Here is a 19294-nt window from a genome sequence, read left to right on the forward strand (position 1 = left end):
ATGTCTGCAGCTATAAACACACCAATACCTTCTGTAATTCCTTTAGCCCGGTCAGATTGGGCAGCAAAGGGCTGCTTTAATGCCGCGGATATCAGCGGTTGTTTCGCAGCCCTCGTCTTAGCTCCTGTCACACTAGGGTGATGTCATTTCAAATGAGCCGCCATGCACGACGTGTTGCCAGTGTCATAAGGCTTCCTCGTGCCACACTGTCGACAAACTGTGGTGGTTTTTCCACCACCCTTTTCCCATCTATATATTTAACAGGGAAGCCAAAATGCTCCCACACATGAGATTTAAGTGATGCTGGAGGTGTCTCGAGCTCCTCTGCTCCTTCAGTTGGACCGCTAGCGCTGGCCATGACTATCGCTTGAAAGACTGAAACTTTTTTTTTTTCAAATCTTCGGATCACGTGCGTACTGAACCGTGGAGAGGGATCGGTTCGGATCACGGATCAACAGTGATCCGTTGCACCACTAGTAGGTATAATGTGGAGGTGGCTCAGTACCTTTGTCTATGTATCCTTAATGCATGACTTAAAAGTAGTAATCAAGCTTATATTCTTTAGGCAAGAATATTACTCATAGCTCAAGGAAGCCCACAGACATCCCACAGACATCCACCACATAACAGGACATATTTAGGGTTAAGATTGTAGCAGCTCTCTCTTTACTATATTCACAATGACATCTGTGGGGTGAAGCTGATAAATTGACACAATTGGCTGACAACTGGCCAAACCAGTGTTTACCCCTTTGCTGCCAAAAACATATCGCATCACTTGAGAGCTTTGTGTGCATGCCACCAGAGACAGCACCGTCAAGGTAGCAACAAATATGACATTGTCCACTCTTTATATTTCACTGTACAAAGATGGAGTATGTAATGCACAGGTTCAGTTGAATGAAAAAAAACTAAAAGAAAACACAACAAGATAGAAATCCTTCAAGTTTTCCTTCCACCGCCCAACTATGTCCTAAGTTGAGGCCAGCAGGGTCCTATCCCCATAAACATTGTGGAGAAGTTGTCTAACAGTTTTCCAGAATCGCTTTGAGGCTGACCAAAATTTTCTCCAAATAGTCTACAGCAGGGGTGCCCAATCCTAGTCCTCGAGAGCTACTGTCCTGCAGCTTTTAGATTCATCCTTGTTCCAACACACCTGAATCAAATGAATGTCTTGTTATCAGGCCTTTGCCAAACTTGATGACATGCTGAAGAGGTCATCAAACCAGTTGATTCAGCTGTGTTGGAGTAGGGATGCATCTAAAAGCTGCAGGACAGTAGCTCTCGAGGGCTAGTATTGGGCACCCCTGGTCTACAGTGTATGATTTTTAGTTGTTATTTTTAACAGTTTCTGCAGCATCTAGTGAATGTGTTCTGCTTTAGTTTTCAAGGCATAATTGTGCAGGTGCTTGTGCATAACCTGAGTATATACTTACTGCTGGTAACTCAGGTCACTTTCCCATCCAGCATGTCTCAAAGTAAGCACAAGTGATAGTATCACCTCGGGCTTCCTGATGGTTTTAAGGGCGTTGTGGATGGAGACAGGCATTGCACCAAGGGAAAAGCCTTGCCAGGCTGAGGGCAGACACTAACAGGGTTTTCTACTTTCACACCACACTCAGTTGCCATTTATGATGTTTATTTATTGATGTGGATTGATTTTTTTTTTTTTTGAGTGTTAGTCTAGTGGAAAGAATGGAGGCTGAAGAGGAATTTGTACTGTTTCAGAATGAGGAGCCAGCATAACATTTCACTCCCAGGAGAGCAAAATTCAACTTTCCAGGAATAGCTGGGTGATTTTTATTATTGACTATGTTACTTAGAAATATGTTTGATGTCATTATTTCACATTTGATTTAAACAGAAACCGGAACAGCATGAAACTTCAAATTGGGTGGGGGGGCGGGGTTATAATTTATGAGAGAGCAGACATAACTAAGCTGGAAAGAAGCAGGTACAACAGCAAAAGATTCCCAGAAGTGAATGTAAAGAAAACCTGCACTACAAATAAAGGCCTAGACAGAATTCTGCTGGGAAAATATGATTCTTTATTGTGTTGAAGGGAAACTGACTGGTAAGGTGATGTCTGACTGCACAACAGAATAAAAACCCTGAGCCAAGGAGGCATTTTCAGTTCAAGCAAAATAAGGAATATGACCACTGACCTCCACACTACAACAGTTGCTCTCTAGAAGGGCTCTGACTTTTTAAAAACCTCTTTTGAGCACAGAGAAAAACAACAGACACATGTTCAAAGCTTACTTTTCCAGCCACTATTAGGCACTGCAAAATACATGTAGCATAAACCAGCATGTTTTGTATAATGAGTTCTCAAAGTATTGACTAAATGAAGGTTACAAATGAGGACAAAAAATACAGGTCTATATTGTTATATATATCAGTTACATACCACAGTAAAAAGCCTTATACACACATACACACAGACAAACAAAAAAAAAACATAAATGTCTTAGTAAGGTGTTGGACAACAATGTTCACTGCACCGCACCTTGGCACTGATATGACAACACATGACAAATTAGAGTGGTCTTCTTTTACTTTCAACTGTGCCATGTCTAACAAAATGAAAAAAAAAAACTCCTAAAACAAAATAATGACTCTGGAAAGCTGATCTTTGGTCCACCCATTCCTGGGACATTTGAGACTTCCCTGGTGAAGGCACAGGCTCCTTGACACGCAAACAGCTGCAGGAGAGAGAAATCATATAAATGTATTTGCTCGGGTGTAAATCACCCAGCGATAGTGTTCTAGGGTTAAGAATGCCACCTTTTCACTGAGACCATTTCTGATGAGGATTCAGCAAAAAGTAGATGCATGGGCCAGATGCATATCTTAGGTCTTGTGTCAAACCTCTTTGGTCTCTGTATTTGTTTTCCTATGTGTTAATGGCATGATTTGTGAGGGGTGGTTCAGGACAAGTTTGAGGACAACAAGAAGGTAGTGAGGTGGCTGGGCTCATTCAAAACAATGGACAATGCCCAAGAGTGGTGAAGAAGTACTGGCAGGCAAGGTGGAATGAATGGATGGATGGAGGGGTGATGTGTGACAGAAGGACAACAGAAAGGGGTAAGGGAAGTATAGTTTGAAGGCAGTCATATAAAATCTTTCCAAATTTGGAACATTGATTCAGCATTGTCACCTTATCTCTGTCTTTGACCATTGATTGAAGATAGAGATGTGTTCGAAAATAATGCATGGTTTATTATACTGTTGGCATGAGTAAATATTAAACTAAATCATGAGATTTAATTTAGCATTCCAGGCTTTCTGTTAATTCAATTCAATTCAATTCAATTCAATTTTATTTGTATAGCGCCAAATCACAACAACAGTCGCCTCAAGGCGCTTTATATTGTACAGTAGATTGTACAATAATAGATACAGAGAAAAATCCAACAATCATATGACCCCCTATGAGCAAGCACTTTGGCGACAGTGGGAAGGAAAAACTCCCTTTTAACAGGAAGAAACCTCCGGCAGAACCAGGCTCAGGGAGGGGCGGCCATCTGCTGCAACTGGTTGGGGTGAGAGAAGGAAACAGGATAAAGACATGCTGTGGAAGAGAGAAAGAGATTAATAACAGACATGATTCAATGCAGAGAGGTCTATTAACACATAGTGAGTGAGAAAGGTGACTGGAAAGGAAAAACTCAATGCATCATGGGAATCCCCCGGCAGCCTATGTCTATTGCAGGATAATTAAGGGAGGATTCAGGGTCACCTGGTCCTGATCTGTTAGCTGTTTGACAACTACTCTTTCAAGGATTTTTGACATGAAAGGAAGGTTGGAGATTGGCCTATAATTAGCTAAGACAGCTGGGTCTAGGGATGGCTTTTTAAGTAAAGGTTTAACTACAGCTAGTTTGAAGGCCTGTGGTACATAGCCGATTATTAGAGATAGGTTGATCATATTTAAGATCGAAGCACTAATTAATGGCAGGATTTCTTTGAGCAGTTTTGTAGGAATGGGGTCTAAAAGACACCTTGATGGTTTGGAGGAAGTAATGATTGAAGTTAACTCAGAAAGATCAATTGGAGAAAAAGAGTCTAAATGAATATCAATGGTACTAAAAGTAGCTGTAGATAATATTACATCTGTGGGATGATTATTGGTAATTTTTTCTCTAATGATTAAAATTTTATTTGTGAGGAGGTTCATGAAGTCATTACAAGTTAACATTAAAGGGATGGTTGGCTCAATAGAGCTCTGACTTTTTGTCAGCCTGGCTACAGTGCTGAAGAGAAACCTAGGGGTCTTATTTTCTTCAATCACTGACGAATAGTAACATGTTCTGGCTTTACGGAGGGCTTTCTTATAAAGCAACAAACTATTTCTCCAGGCTAAATGATGATCTTCTAAATTTGTGACACGCCATTTTGTCTCCCGCTTACGAGTTATCTGTTTTAGGCTACGTGTTTGAGAATTATACCACAGAATCAGGTACACTGATTTGAGACATTAGTTTTCACCGGAGCTACAGTATCCAGAGTCGTATGTAGTGAGGAGGTAAAATTATTAACAAGATAATCGACCTCTGTTGGAGTAGCGTTCAGATAGCTGCTCTGCTCTATGTTGGTACAGGGCATTGAAGATAATAACAGTGGGTGGATTATATTCTTAAACTTAGTTACAGCGCTTTCAGAAAGACATCTACTGTGATAAAGTCTACTCTCCACTGCTGTGTAATCAGTTATTGTAAATGTAAATGTTATCAGGAAATGATCAGACAACAGAGGGTTTTCAGGAAACACTGTTAAATGTTCAGTTTCTATGCCATATGTTAAAACAAGATCTAGAGTGTGATTAAAGTGGTGGGTGGGTTCTTTTACATTTTGAGAGAAGCCAATTGAGTCTAATAACAGATTAAATGCAATGTTGAGACTGTCATTTTTAGCATCTACATGGATTGTTACATTAGCATCTACATGGATTATTACATGGATTATTGAATTATTTTATCTGAGTTGAGCACTAATTCAGATAAAAAGTCTGAGAAATCAGACAGAAACTGTGTGTAGACGATAGATGATAACAAGTAAGACTGGTTTCTGACTTTTACAGCTGGGGTGGACAAGGCTAAGCATCAGGCTTTCAAATGAATTAAAAGTCAGTCTTGGTCTTTCGTTGATTAATAGGCTGGTGTGAAAAATTGCTGCCACACCGCCCCCTCGGCCTGTGCTTCGAGCTTTCTGGTAGTTAGAATAACTCGGGGGTGTTGATTCATTTAAACTAACATAATCATCCTGCTGCAACCAGGTTTCTGTAAGGCAAAGTAATTCGATTTGTTGATCAATTATTAAGTCATGTACTAACAGAGACTTGGAGGAGAGAGACCTAATATTTAATAATCCACATTTCACTGTTTTACTCTTTGGTTCAGATGTGGATACTGTATTGTTCTTTCTTTGTGATTTTTTATGTTTAAGTTGTTTATTGCTGGTTTTTAGTTTGTTCTTTGTCTGTTTGGGAGCTGACAAAGCTTGGGGGGGTAACAGGAGGAGAGAAGCTGCAGAGAGGCGTGTAAGACTACAACTCTGCTTCCTGGTCCCAACTCTGGATAGTCATATTTTGGGGGGTTTAATAAATTTGTCCATATTTCTAGAAATGAGAGCTGCTTCATCCAAAGTGGGATGGATGCCATCTCTCCTAACAAGATCAGGTTTCCTCCAGAAGGTTTGCCAATTATCTATGAAGCCCACATCGTTTTTTGGACACCATTCAGACAGACAGCAATTTAAGGAGAACATGCGGCTAAACATGTCACTCCTGGTCTGACTGGGGAGGGGACCAGAGAAAACTACAGAGTCCGACATTGTTTTGGCAAAGTTATACACTGATTCAATAGTGATTTTAGTGACCTCCGATTGGAGTGTCATTACTGCCGACGTGAATTATGATTTTACTGAATTTACGTTTACCCTTAGCCAGCAGTTTTAAATTTCCCTCAATGTCGCCTGCTCTGGCCCCTGGAAGACAATTGACTATGGTTGCCAGTGTCTCTAGCTTCACATGTCTGAGAACAGAATCATCAATTACCAGAGTTTGACCCCCGGTGAGTGTGTCGCCGAGTAGGGAAAAACGGTTAGACACATGAACAGGTTGGTGGTGTACCTGGGGCTTCTGTTTAAGACTATGCTTCCTCCTCACCGTCACCCAGCCGCCCTCTTTCCCCAGGTGCTTGGGGTCTGCCAGGGAACAGACCCCAACCTAATTACTCATTTGTCAGTGCAAAACAAACATAATGCGATGTAATGCATCGCTATCTTCGGCTGCACCAGCTACAGGGGCCTAGCTAGCTACGGGTGAATGAAGGGTGCAAAGCCGAGTCTCCAATTCAGTAATCCGGGCCTCCAGAGCTGCAAATATGCTACATTTGTTACAAGTATCATTACTGCTAAAGGAGGCCGAGGAGTAACTAAACATCTGACACAATGAGCAAGAAAGTGCAGGAGGGACAGGTGAAGTAGCCATGGTGCTAGCGAGACGGCTACAAGCTAAGCTAAGCTAGCAAAACAGTACAGACACAGTGAGTGAATACTTTGGCTATAAATTAGGCAGTGAGTACACAGAAAGTGTGCTTCGGATGAAGCACGTGAAGATTATACTATGAAAAAAGAATGTATCTAAAAGTTTTTAATTAAATTGCTAAGCAGATAAGCTACTCAAAAACACCACTGTGTTTGAGCAGGAACAGGAAGTGATACTCTACCGCAGAGAGAGCGAACACCAAATGACAGCGCCACCAAGAGTCAGGATAGACCAACCTGTTGGTTTGGTCGGTTGTTAATATCGAGATTCTGTCTGTTAATATCGAGATTCTTTCAAATTTCTTTCAGAAATCCTTCAGGCGGTGTTTTACCCAATGCCATTTGCAATTGACAAAAAAATGGCTAAACCAATTATAGTGTTGTCATTAACAAATCAAATCAGTCAATAACATTAAATTAGAAAATGTTAGTTTCAGTCTTGAAGAAGTTGAGCACATATTGGTCAGTAGTTTTAGATTCAGGATTTGGGGATATCTCTGTAACTGTCAGACTCATTTAATTAAGATTGTCGAACCCTTTGAGGATTTTCTGCTCTTATTTTTTTTTTTAAAAGATACTCAATGGAATACAACAATGGCTCCTCATAATCAAAACACACACTTCAGTGGATGCATTTATAGTTTATCTCAAATAAAACAAAACCCATGGGCAAGTCACAGTCCTCGCTTTCATTTCCTCTAATCTTTGTATTGCCTATAAAACATCACTTAGCTTACAAATGAAGTTGTATGGGCATTTGACCAGGATGGCCCCTGACAACCTCCTAGTTGGGTTGTTTCAGGAGTGTCAACCTGGGAGGGGACCCCAGGGCAGGCCCTAGTCACACTCCAGATATTATGTCTGTTGGCTAGCTTGGAAACATCTCACTGTCCGCTTGGAAAAGCTGGAAGAATTCACCACACAAAAAGAGGTCTTACCACATCTGCTTAGACTGCTGTCCCAATGTCCTGGACCCAGATAAGAGATGGAAGGCTGGCTGGCTGGGATGATTTAAATGAAAGGGGATGCCCACTTAGAGAATCTATTAAACAACATATAAAGATGAAAACTCTCTGGATAAATATGTGGAATATTCTCGCATGGGGTTGGCCATTACAGTCACTTTGGACAAACAGCATACAAAGTCACTTTGTACCAGTGGGGTAAAGGCCAACTCATTGTGACATTTCATTCTTACGTCAGACAAAATTCTGTCCAGAGGCTTTGGGAAGGGTTAAGGTTTGGTTTTAGAGTACTACAACACAAGCAAGCCTGCATGGCATCCACCAAGTAAGTCAAAGCCAGTGCCAACTACCAACTGTTGCATGTTCTCAAAACAGACTGAGTAAAAGACTGAACAATCTGGGAACAAAGGCAGGTGCAAAAACTGCCTATAAAGATTCACCTACAAAAATTGCTAGTTTTTCATTATCTACACACGTTTTGCATCAAATGCTGCAACACTAGTGCCGCTAATGTGTGAGTGAATAACTTTTAGGATGGAAAGATTATTTAACATAAGAAAATGAAAAGCTTTATTGTGTAAATGAACGCAAAAGAGTCATAATTTTCTGTTATTTTGTACTCATGTTTAGAGTTCACACTATTTAAAACAAAAAAAATATTACATTAATGATATTCAAACTGAAAATACTAACGCCTGTAGGGAAAACGATAAACGTTAATACATCTGACAAGAATTAATAAACATGATAAGACTTAAGGAAGAAAAAAATAAAATTTAAATATTCTATTGACTTCTCTGATAAGAAGGGCTACTTCTTTGATCTGCTCTGTGTCACAACTTGTTGATGAATGCAGCTCATCATAACAGATCAGCCTGAAAAATACTTTTAGTATATTAAACTGAGAGAGGTCAGACACCAGTTGTCAGCCACTCAGCATCCTCCCACACTCACAAAGACCAGCCCGCTGTTGAGGCATTTTAATCAGAATTTCAATCACGGATCATTGTGGCATTGTGATGCAGTGCTTACCACTGTTTTGTCATACAGTAGCAAGAAGGTCCTGGGTTCAAATCTATGCACACTACACTCCTCTTAATGTTCTACCTCTGTGTGGGTTCGCTCCTATTACTCTGGCTTCCACCCACAGTCCAAAGGGTTCATTCAGACTGGTTGTAAGTGTAGGTATGAATGTGTGCATAAATGATTTTCTGTCCCTATGTGTTAGCCCTGTGATAGACTAGCAACTTACTCAAGCTGTGCCCTGTCTTTCGCTCTATGACAGCTGTGACTGGCTCCAACCACCCACAAACCTGAATTGGATAAACAGAAGAAAATGTATAGATGAGCGAAAGGAAGAACATGCACTGATGCATACTTAGCAAGACAATACAGAAATTTTATTTAATAAATGGCATTGAGTCAGAGCATTAATGGACCAGCTGCCACTCATGCAAATATGTTCCTTTGGTGCCATGTGCTCTGAGAATTGTGACTATATTTGTGCCTGTTTTAATAGTGTTAAACAAACAGGACAAAGTCAATCTTCATATTTCAAATGTTGGAAAAAGCTCAGTGGAATCTTCCTATGATGAGGCTTAGCCAGAGAGCAACAAGAAAGACAAGAGGAAAAAGAAGGAGACAGGGGGAAAAGTATGGGAGGAAGTCAAAGGCAACTAAAGACAGATGAGTAAGATTTAAATGCTGCTTTCATCCCTGATCCAATGCTGTTTGGGCATTCTTGATATTTAAATTGAGCTATTTGTATATATATTAGAGCTATATCTTTCATTTGTAAGTTTAAATATAACTAATATATTGTATTTTTTATTTAGTCAGTCCTTTACTGTTATTGTCTTGGAGCAACTGTAACCCACAAAAATTCCTTAGGATGTATTCTGTTTCTGAAGTCCAACATACTCAGGGCATCTTTCCATTATCTGGATGAACTTACCCCAACATTGGTAGTCAGGATAAGCAGTCACACTAAGCAGGTTATTATGTATAAGGGGTGGCACTGGCAACATCTCCAATCACACTGATTATTGTAAAAGCAGCTGAAGAGCTGATTTCCATAGGAAGAGTACACTACAGAAATATATGAAGAGGTTAAGGTTATACATAAGGTTATACATTAGGTTATACATAATTCAGAATGAAAGCAACACAGCTGCTCCAGATAAGTTGGTGATGTGATAAAATCACTGTATAGGATGTTAGTTTCAACAACAATGAATGAATGTATGTAACCTGAACCCTGGAAAGAAAGCCAGCCAACTGTGTAAGGTAACAGACTTCTCAATATTGCAGTTCTGTTGGGGGAAGCTATAGCTCAAGTGCAGCACAGGTCACCTACTAGTCAGAAGGTTGGTGGTTCAACACTCCAATGCATCTCGAATGAATCCAACCAAGAGTAAATGTTAGATATGAAGCGGTTAAGTCATAGGGAAAAAAAGGTTGTGGTGTGTAGTACAGGTGAAACGTGCTCCATGTCATTACCACACAGGAAAATCTGATGAAATATAATCAGGTATTTTAAATTAATATGAAAAAAAGATAGTTTCAGTTTTTATTCTTTCAGCTACAGATTTAAAATGATCCTACATGCAAATTGGATGTAAGTTCAGCAAATACAAATAGGTCCTCTGTTTTAAGATTGTATATTCATACATAAAACTATTCACAACCAAAAGTTAAATATAATAAAGCTGCCTCTAAGAATTTATATTTCTTATAAATCATCAGAGACACGTGATGCTACAGGAAAAACTTTAGGCCTTCTGACTGTCAACACAAAGAGGTACGGGGAATTTTGCAGCAATGGTGACGTTTTTTTCTGGAAAAGTCATTGGTTAGTTGGTGATGATTTCATACCAGTTGATCTCTTATTTGGAACATAACCTGCTCTGACGAAGATTAGGTTAGTTACCAAGGTGATATACCCTGTTAAGAAGTGAACCCCTGTTATAATACAGAAAACACAGCTGTAAGCCTGAAGTTACCTGGATAAGGTTAAATCCAGCTTTATAGTTCAGACATCTGGTTGTTTGAGCTGATGGTACCGTGGAAGGATGCAACTGAGGAAGCATTTGAGCATAAGAAGCTGCGGTATGCAAACTTGGCAGCTGAGGTGGAGGACAGAGGCTGGAAGATCAAGGTGTGCCCAGTGGAAGTGGTGCAGCATTGGTGCAGATATGCTACATAAATAAAGCAAAGAATAAAAAAGTAACATAATAAAAAATACAAACTCCAGGTTAGGATTAGCATTTGCTCATCTCAGTTGCAAAATTCCTCTTAAGAGCTCTGAATGCTCCCAGGAAGACAAAACATCCAGTGTTATGTTCTGAAGTTATTCCATGAAAAAAGAGAAAAAAGGAGAATGATCTATAAACTTCTATAATATTTAAGAGAAGGCACTTTAAAGGGTGACAGTTTTTTAATGCAGCTGTTTGAAAGGAGTAAGAGATTAAAAGGATAAGAAGGGTTTTTACCCATTATGGCTTTGTAAATAAAAATGATATATTTATATCATTTTGATGACAACCAGGAAACCAAATTTTACACAGTGATGTGCACTATGTGACAATAAATTTCATATAAAATGTAAAAAACTGTGATATTGTCGCAATGCCAGTAATTTGAACCCAAATTCAGAAGCAGTTTATTAACAGGAAATGTGGGAACCACAGAATCAGGATTTCTAAACATTTGAAAGCAGCAGTACCTACTAAAGCTTTGTGGGGATTTCTGCCAAAGAGGAGTAGACAAGTTAGAGCTGGCTGAAGTAGTTTGGAAACTTGGTTTCTTTGGCTGCTTGTTTGTCTTTCCTTAGCAGGCTGTGGGGAGGGAAGCAGACAGGACAAAGGAATCCCAAGAGAGTTGAGCAGTGGTGAATGAGAAGACAGCTAAGAAACTGATGGATAACTTTCCCTTGGGAGGCGGTGACTGGCTTGAGAGTGCAGGTGAGCTGAGTTTGCAGGAATGTTTCTTAAACCCTCCACAAGGCAATGATGTTCAAGAGGAATTCCCTGCCATCTTGACACAAGACAGAAAGCTAGGTTACGAATTTCACAGAATAAGCAATAAAACACTAGATTAGAAAACCTGATTACCACCACTGGTGAAGCAACAATTTGGCAGATCATGGAAGCCTGTCTTTAAATGCTGTATGTTTGATGAGTTTTTTTGATTGATTGAATCTTTATTTTGAACATGTTGAAAAAGTACAACAAAATAGAATTAAAAGAGACAAATGAACAAAGCAAAACAAAAGGAAAACGAGCAACCACAACTCCAAATAACTTTCATGTTCAAAAAGGAGCAGGAAGAAGCATAAGCTTATTTAATCCCACCCCTTTTCCACTATCTAGTATCAATAGACTACAGAAATACCTCCTTGCAATTACATTATATGTCATGTGTATTTTTTTTTATTTATTTTTTTTTCATATATACATATATGTTTCTATCTATCCATACATACGTATATACACATACGCACATATACACATTTTCAATAACCCCATTAACACCTCAAGGATACACAACCTACAAATATAGATATATATATACCCATACCAATATACCCGTGCACCCGCACACACATGAAAATATTAGACAAGAACACCCTATCAAATCTCTACCTCCTCCTGTACCCTGTAAAACCATATCCTTAAACCGCTTTTTAAACTGCGCCATGCTCGGACATTGCTTCATATCTTTACTTAGTCTGTTCCACAGCTTCACTCCACACACAGAGATGCAAAACTTTTTTGATGTTGTACGGATACGAGGATGTTTTAAATTTAATTCCCCCTCAAATTGTATCCCGTTCCTTTTAGAAAACATTTTTAGAATATTGTCAGGAAGCAGGTTATTTATTGCTTTATATATAATTTGTGCAGTAAGAAAATGAACCAGATCTGTGAATTTTAGAATTTTTGATTTTAAGAACAGTGGATTTGTATGATCTCTGTAACCAGTTTTATGGATTATCCTTATGGCCCTTTTTTTGTAATATAGAGATTGATGATAGCGAACATTTGTAAGTATTGCCCCAAACCTCAGCACAGTAATTCAAATACGGTGCAATCAGGGAACAATAGAGAATGTGGAGTGATTTGTGGTCCAGAATGTGTTTTACTTTACTCAAGATTGAGACACTTCTTGAAATTTTGTTATGAATATGTTTTATATGAGACTTCCAGTTTAATTTATCATCTACAATCACACCAAGAAACTTATGTTCAAGTACTCTTTCAATTTCCACACCATCTAAATGAATCTGCACTTGTGCATTTCTAAGGAATTCCCAAATAAGATTATTTTAGTTTTACTTAGATTTAGCGATAGTTTGTTCCTGTTAAGCCATTTTTAATTTTGCACATTTCTGAAGTAATTGTATCCTGCAGCTCCTTTAGATTCCCCCAGAACAAAAAATATTTGTGTCATCTGCAAATAATACAAATTTTAATATATCAGATAACTTACAAATATCATTTATATAAATAATAAATAATTTTGGACCCAGTACAGAGCCTTGTGGAACACCACAAGCAATGTCCAAGCATGATGAGGAATGGACACCCAGCTTCACAAATTGTTCCCTGTTACTTAAATAATTTTTCACCCACTGCAGTACAACCCCCCTGATCCCGTACCGTTCCAGTTTATTAATTAATATGTCATGATTGATTGTGTCGAATGCTTTCTTGAGATCCAGAAATACTCCAGCTGCATACTGTTTCTGATCTATAGCATTCGTAATCTCCTCAATTGATTCGATTAATGCCAGAGATGTTGATCTTTTTGATCTGAATCCATATTGACTGTCAGAGAGTAATTTATATTTATCTAAGAATTTGTCTAATCGTTTATTAAACAGGTTTTCTAGGATTTTGGAGAATTGTGGTAGTAAAGAAACAGGCCTGTAATTTGTGAAGTGGCGTCTATGGTAAAAAAAAAAATGGTAAATGGCCTGTATTTATATAGCGCTTTTCTAGTCCCTAAGGACCCCAAAGCGCTTTACATATCCAGTCATTCACCCATTCACACACGCATTCACACACTGAATGCGTCTATCCCCAGTTTTATACAGCGGCACAACTTTAGCTATTTTCATTTTGTTTGGCACTTTTCCCGTCTGAAATGATAAGTTGCAAATATATGTTAGAGGTCCTACAATTCCTTCAATGACCTTCTTGACGATTTTCATGTCAATATCATTACAATCAGTAGATGTTTTATATTTACACATGTGTACAATGTCAATTATTTCTTTTTCCTCCACTGATGTAAGGAACATTGAGTTAGGGTTCCTATCAATCAGGTTTTCACTACAGTCTACTGATGGCAGTGACTCAGGAATTTGTTCTGCCAGTTTTGGTCCAATATTTACAAAATAATGATTAAAGCTGTTGACCTTATCAGCAGTGTTTTCCATAATATTGCCATTGTCGATAAAGTATTGAGGATAACTTTGTTGTCCAGAATTATTTTTAATGATACCATTTAAAACATCCCATATTCCCTTCATATTATGTTTATTATTGTTCAATATTTTACTATAATACTCCTTTCTACATACACGTATAATATTGGTCAACTTATTTTTGTATTTTTTATATTTATTTTCAGCATCTTTTGTTCTTTGTTTTAGGAATTCCCTATAGAGTGTATTTTTCTTTTTACATGCATTTTGTAAACCCTTAGTGATCCATGGTCTTTCTGAATATTTGTGCTTTCTGTTGTATTTTATTGTTGGACAGTTTTTATCGTACAACTCCATGAATATTCTTAAAAATATGCCATATGCAATATCAATATCAGTTTCTTTGTACACATTGTCCCAGTCCTGATTTAATAGATCGTTCTTAAGTGCATTCATAGTTTCTTCTGTCCTTACACGTCTGTATCTGAGTTGTTCCTCATGCTGATTTCTCTTATAATTAGTGTCATAAACTGCAAAAACTGGTAGGTGATCACTGATGTCATTAATTAATAATCCACTCACAATGTTGTTTTCCATATTGTTAGTGAAAATATTGTCAAGTAAGGTGGCACAATGTGGTGTAATTCTGCTAGGCCTGGTTATTTTAGGATGTAAACTCAAACTGTACATAGTGTTTAGGAATTCGTCGGTCATTTTATGCTTTTTCGGATTCAACAGGTCAATATTAAAATCACCACAGATAAACACAACTTTTTGATTAGTTTTAGAGAATACTTCTTCTATGAAGTCATTAAATACTTGAATACTAGAGCCAGGTGTTCTATATATACAGCTAATTATTACATTTTTCTCTTTTTCCTTATAAATTTCAATTGTTATACATTCTAATAAATTATCAATTACAGTTGTCATACTTTCTACCACCTTGTAATTTAGGTTTTTATCCACATACACAGCTACTCCCCCTCCACTCTTGTTCCTTCTATTTACAAAATTCACTTCATATCCCTCCAGTCCAAAGTCCATTCCTTTCTCCGCATTGAACCATGTTTCAGAAATGGCAATAATTCCAAATGGATTTGTCAACTCATTTAGATATTCCTTTATATTGTTGAAGTTGGCATACAGACTTCTGCTATTAAAATGGATTATTGATAATTTATTTTCCGTGTTGATGGTGTGCTTAAACTGTTCATCAGTGAAGTAGCAGCAGTTACTGCTGATGTTGTAAAAGAAATTATTTTCCGGGTCTATATCCTTTTCTAAGTCTAGAGCATTATGGTCTGTGTATCGAAATGTTCTCAGTTCCAGATTATCATAAAGAGAATTCCAATGAGTTATATTGATATTGTTGCCGGATGCAGATGAAGTTCTTTTGGACTGTGCCATGTGTTGTGTTGTGTGTATTCATACCTCCAGAGTAAGTTGAACCTCAGTATTTGTCCAGCTCCTCCATATTTCTGATGACCAACACTTTGGCTTGTTCCGGTGTTCCATTGAGTTTAACGAATACTTTGCAGTTGGTGGTCCATGTATTTTGAATTTTTCCCTGTTTCTTCAAGTAACGTGCTTTCCTGGCAATGTCCGCATTTCTTTTTATCAGATGTTCATTCATGAAGACATCGGATCCTTTCAGTTTCTTTCCTTGTTTTAACAGTGCTGTTTTGTGTTTTCTGTTTGCAAATCTCACAATGATGGCTGGTTTGTCACTGTCATTTTTTCGGGGTAGAGGGTGGCAAGCCTCAATGTTGTTATAATCCACTTCCACACCTTTGGACCGTAGAAAGGTGACCACTTGATGCTCCGTGGAGTTGACATCTTCCTCTCCTGGCCCTCCTACATTGACAGCGGCGACCGCCCGGGCGTATGACCGAGGTTTGATGCGAAGCCCCGTGATGATAACATCGTTCATCCGGGTGTACTACTCCAAATCCGCCACTCTGTTCTCCAGGTACGCCAGCCGCCGATCCTTCTCGGCGTTCTGGATGCGGAGAGCCTTAACTTCCTCGACCAGGTCCAGGATGGCTTTCTGCTGCAGTTTGACAGTAGAAATCTCCTCTGTCATAAACTCCAGCGACTTCTTAATATCGTCACCTTCCTCAGCTGACAGAACTTTTTTCGGGCCCATGCTGAGAGACGCTCTTGTAGCGTTGCCGTGACGACCGGCTAGCTAGTTGATGCTAGCGTCCTTCCTCTCACTCACCGCTACGGTTCAAAAACATCAACTTCTGAGTTTTCGAGAGGTCGCAAATGATGAGCCACCACTTCTGGACGGTTTCCCACCCACGCTCTCAAAGTTTTAGTATCCACGGAGAGCTGCCGTTTTCAGGAGACATTTTAAGTTTGCTAACGTTTCTGCTCAGAGAACCTGTTGCTGACAGCTCGGTGTGAGTTGGTGAAATAGAGGAGCAATGGCCAGCACTGAAAAACTGGAAAGCCTGCCTGCAGAGCCAGCCCACTATTCCATCTCAAAGATGACAGACAGAGAAAGAGGAAAACAAACTTACGCCTGCCAGAACCATGATAGACACAGAGTCTAGGCAATGAAGTGTGGAAGAGGCAGTTTGCATGTAAATGTCACAATTATCAAGAAAGTGTTTTTCTAACTGCAAAATAAAGGAGAAGCATATCTAAATAGCAAAAATACTCATTATTTTAAAGGAAAGCCTGTCAGTGACACAGATATCAAAGTATTTGTAGGATGGAGTGCATAAATATCAATATTGTGTGGAAATGATTTCTGGAAATGAATCTAAATTGAGTTTTCTAAGCGTTACTTTTGTTACTTGATTTTTGTTTTCTTAGCAGAGATAGTATATGCTTGTGTGTAATTAGCAGTCCCATGGCATGCACCTGTGATAGAAGACAAAGAGTGTGCATTTCTGTTTGTTTCAACTAAAACGGGAAAAAATCCACACACATTATTAATACCATGTGTGGCAGGTGCAGGGCTGAAAAAAAACATAGAAAATAATTAACAGTTCACACAATGTAGAGCTTCAGTTTCAATATCTACTATAGTAGATATTGAAACTGGCTGCTGTATGCAGAGTTAATTCCCTCAAAAGATTTACAAATGTGTGCAATATGATCCAGAAACTTAAAGTTGCCTCTACAAATGTGTACAATGAGTTTGTTACATTTGAAGATTTGACCGCACCCGCTTCCATTTATAAACACGTGAAAGAGTCGCCTGAGACCGAATAATCTCGTGGCATGATCACTTGACTGTCTGTTTCCACGACTTTAATAATGAATGTTCCCTACCTGGAACTTATCTTGAATATCATGTTTTTCCTCTTTTTATTGACATTGTGCTTTTTTTTTTTTTCATTTTCTCATTTCAGATCAGTAAAGTACAATCCATCCATAAACAAGTAAGATACTCATGTCTTCAAATTATTGTTAGTTTTTAACCATTTTTGTGTGATGTTGTAAATTTTACTGTAACTTAAGGCAAAATAAGCAAAAACACAGTGCAGTTCAATACTAATGTTTTGTTTTGTTTTCTTTTAGACCAAATCCCTTATACAATTACAAACTCTGATGATGAGCAACCTCCAAAATAAAAGGTCTCCCCAGGCCCCACGTGTGACAGTACCAGGTAATGATGTAATGTTTTGTGTGTGTGTGTGTGTGTGTGTGTGTGTGTGTGTGTGTGTGTGTGTGTGTGTATGAATGAGTGTCAGAAAAGGAACCTTTGTAGACAAGTTGTATGTAATCTTGATTTTTTTAAACATTTTTCTAAACAGCCTCCACCACTCTGCCCCCCAACCCACTACTAGCAACCATCATGATGCCCCGGCCAGCTAAAGGCTCCTTTTGCCAACCTACCTACGCAGCTATGCAACCTCCCCAGCAAATAGTCTGCATTCAGTGCCTTCTCTAACAACGGTATGCTTTGAAACAATGAGCAGCATCACAATTTCATTGTAATCTTAACTTCAAAACATTAATTTATACTGTTGAATATCATCTTATTTTGCTTTTTTAGATTCCAGAGAGTCTGAGGCAAGTTCTAAAATGTTGTACTTTGACATTTTACATAGGATTTCATTTATATGTGAAAGGGCTAAACTTGTAAACAGTTTTAACAGATTGAACAACTTAAACCTGAATGTCAAATGTGAAACCATCACTTATGGATATCGTTGTTTTTCTTATCACAATGCTTATCAAGTTTATCACAAGCCAGTATTCTTTGTGTTATTGTTCTTTTCAACAGATGCAGCCTTCCAAAAACTTATAACCATGGTCGTCTTATAACTCCATTCTCTCTGGTTGTGTTTCTTTCTGTTTTTACTCCTTTGATTGCCTGAGCCATCCACACTACTTTCCCCTGTGTTCAGCTCTTTTCACCTTTTCTCCACTCAAGTGTGCATGGTCTTGTCTCTTGTCTCTGCTCGTGTCAGTTTACTCTCTGTTTAACATCCTTCTCCTTACCTGTAGTTTGGTTTCTGCTTTAGGGCTTTGTTGGGTTTACTAAAAGCAGTTTCTGCCATTTATTAATCTTGCCTCCCTGTACTGCATTTGGGTCCTTTCTGTCATGATTAATAACAATATAATTAATAAATCCAATTTTAGCATTTGCAACAAAGCAAATGGGTTGAAAGCTCAGATATATAGAGTGTGATGTCAAAATTCATTACTATGTGCTTTAGTTTATTATAGTTCCTCCTGTTACCATGTTGCTATCTTTGTGTGTTATAGCCTGTTTGGTATTAATTCTTAATGTGTGTGTGTGTGTGTGTGTGTGTGTGTGTGTGTGTGTGTGCGCGCGCGTGTGTGTACATGTTGTGCCTTCTCTCCTTCTGTCCCTGTCAATCTGTCTACTTTAGTTTGCCAGCCTGTGCTGTTTCTCTCTGTGTGCCTCTTTTCCCTTGAGTATTGTTCTTTCTTGTTCTTTCTACTAACCCTAGTTCACAACAAGAATTGGTAAAGTTATTTAATCTTGTGTCATCTTTTAAATAGGCCTTTATGGGAAGGCAAACCAGAGAAATTCACTTTATTTATTTTTATTGTTAACTCACTGTTCATGGAAAAATACTTGAAGATAAAATAATAATTCACAGTCAGTGTATCATAAAGTATAAGGATATGAGAATAAGGTTTTCACATCAACAAACCACATAACAGTTGTGACAGTTCTGTCATGTCTGAGAGGCTATTGAGAGCACCTTTCTGGACATCACATTTCTTTCTTTTGTGATCTAGCTGCAGAAAAGGAAATTTCCACCACCCTTCTTTCACTGCACACCATGCAAAGCTACCAAAAGACACTTACCAACTGTACAACACTGATGCTGATAATGCCAGCACCTCTGATGGA

The 19294-nt window shown here is 38.5% G+C and overlaps 1 long non-coding RNA gene across 2 annotated transcripts; it reads right to left on the minus strand.

The window, feature by feature from the left end:
* Positions 1–3543: 3543 nt before the first annotated feature.
* Positions 3544–16529, minus strand: LOC120443364. Of its 2 annotated transcripts, none has more exons than XR_005615386.1 (6): positions 15379–16529; positions 11243–11549; positions 10517–10711; positions 8767–8827; positions 7488–7591; positions 3544–3574 (listed from the first exon to the last, which is right to left on the minus strand). It is a non-coding gene; the product is annotated as an uncharacterized LOC120443364 (long non-coding RNA). The 2 variants fall into 2 exon arrangements; XR_005615385.1 differs by having other exon boundaries at positions 11239–11549.
* Positions 16530–19294: the final 2765 nt, after the last annotated feature.

The sequence above is a fragment of the Oreochromis aureus genome, linkage group 2, assembly GCF_013358895.1.
Source record: "Oreochromis aureus strain Israel breed Guangdong linkage group 2, ZZ_aureus, whole genome shotgun sequence".
NCBI lineage: Eukaryota > Metazoa > Chordata > Actinopteri > Cichliformes > Cichlidae > Oreochromis > Oreochromis aureus.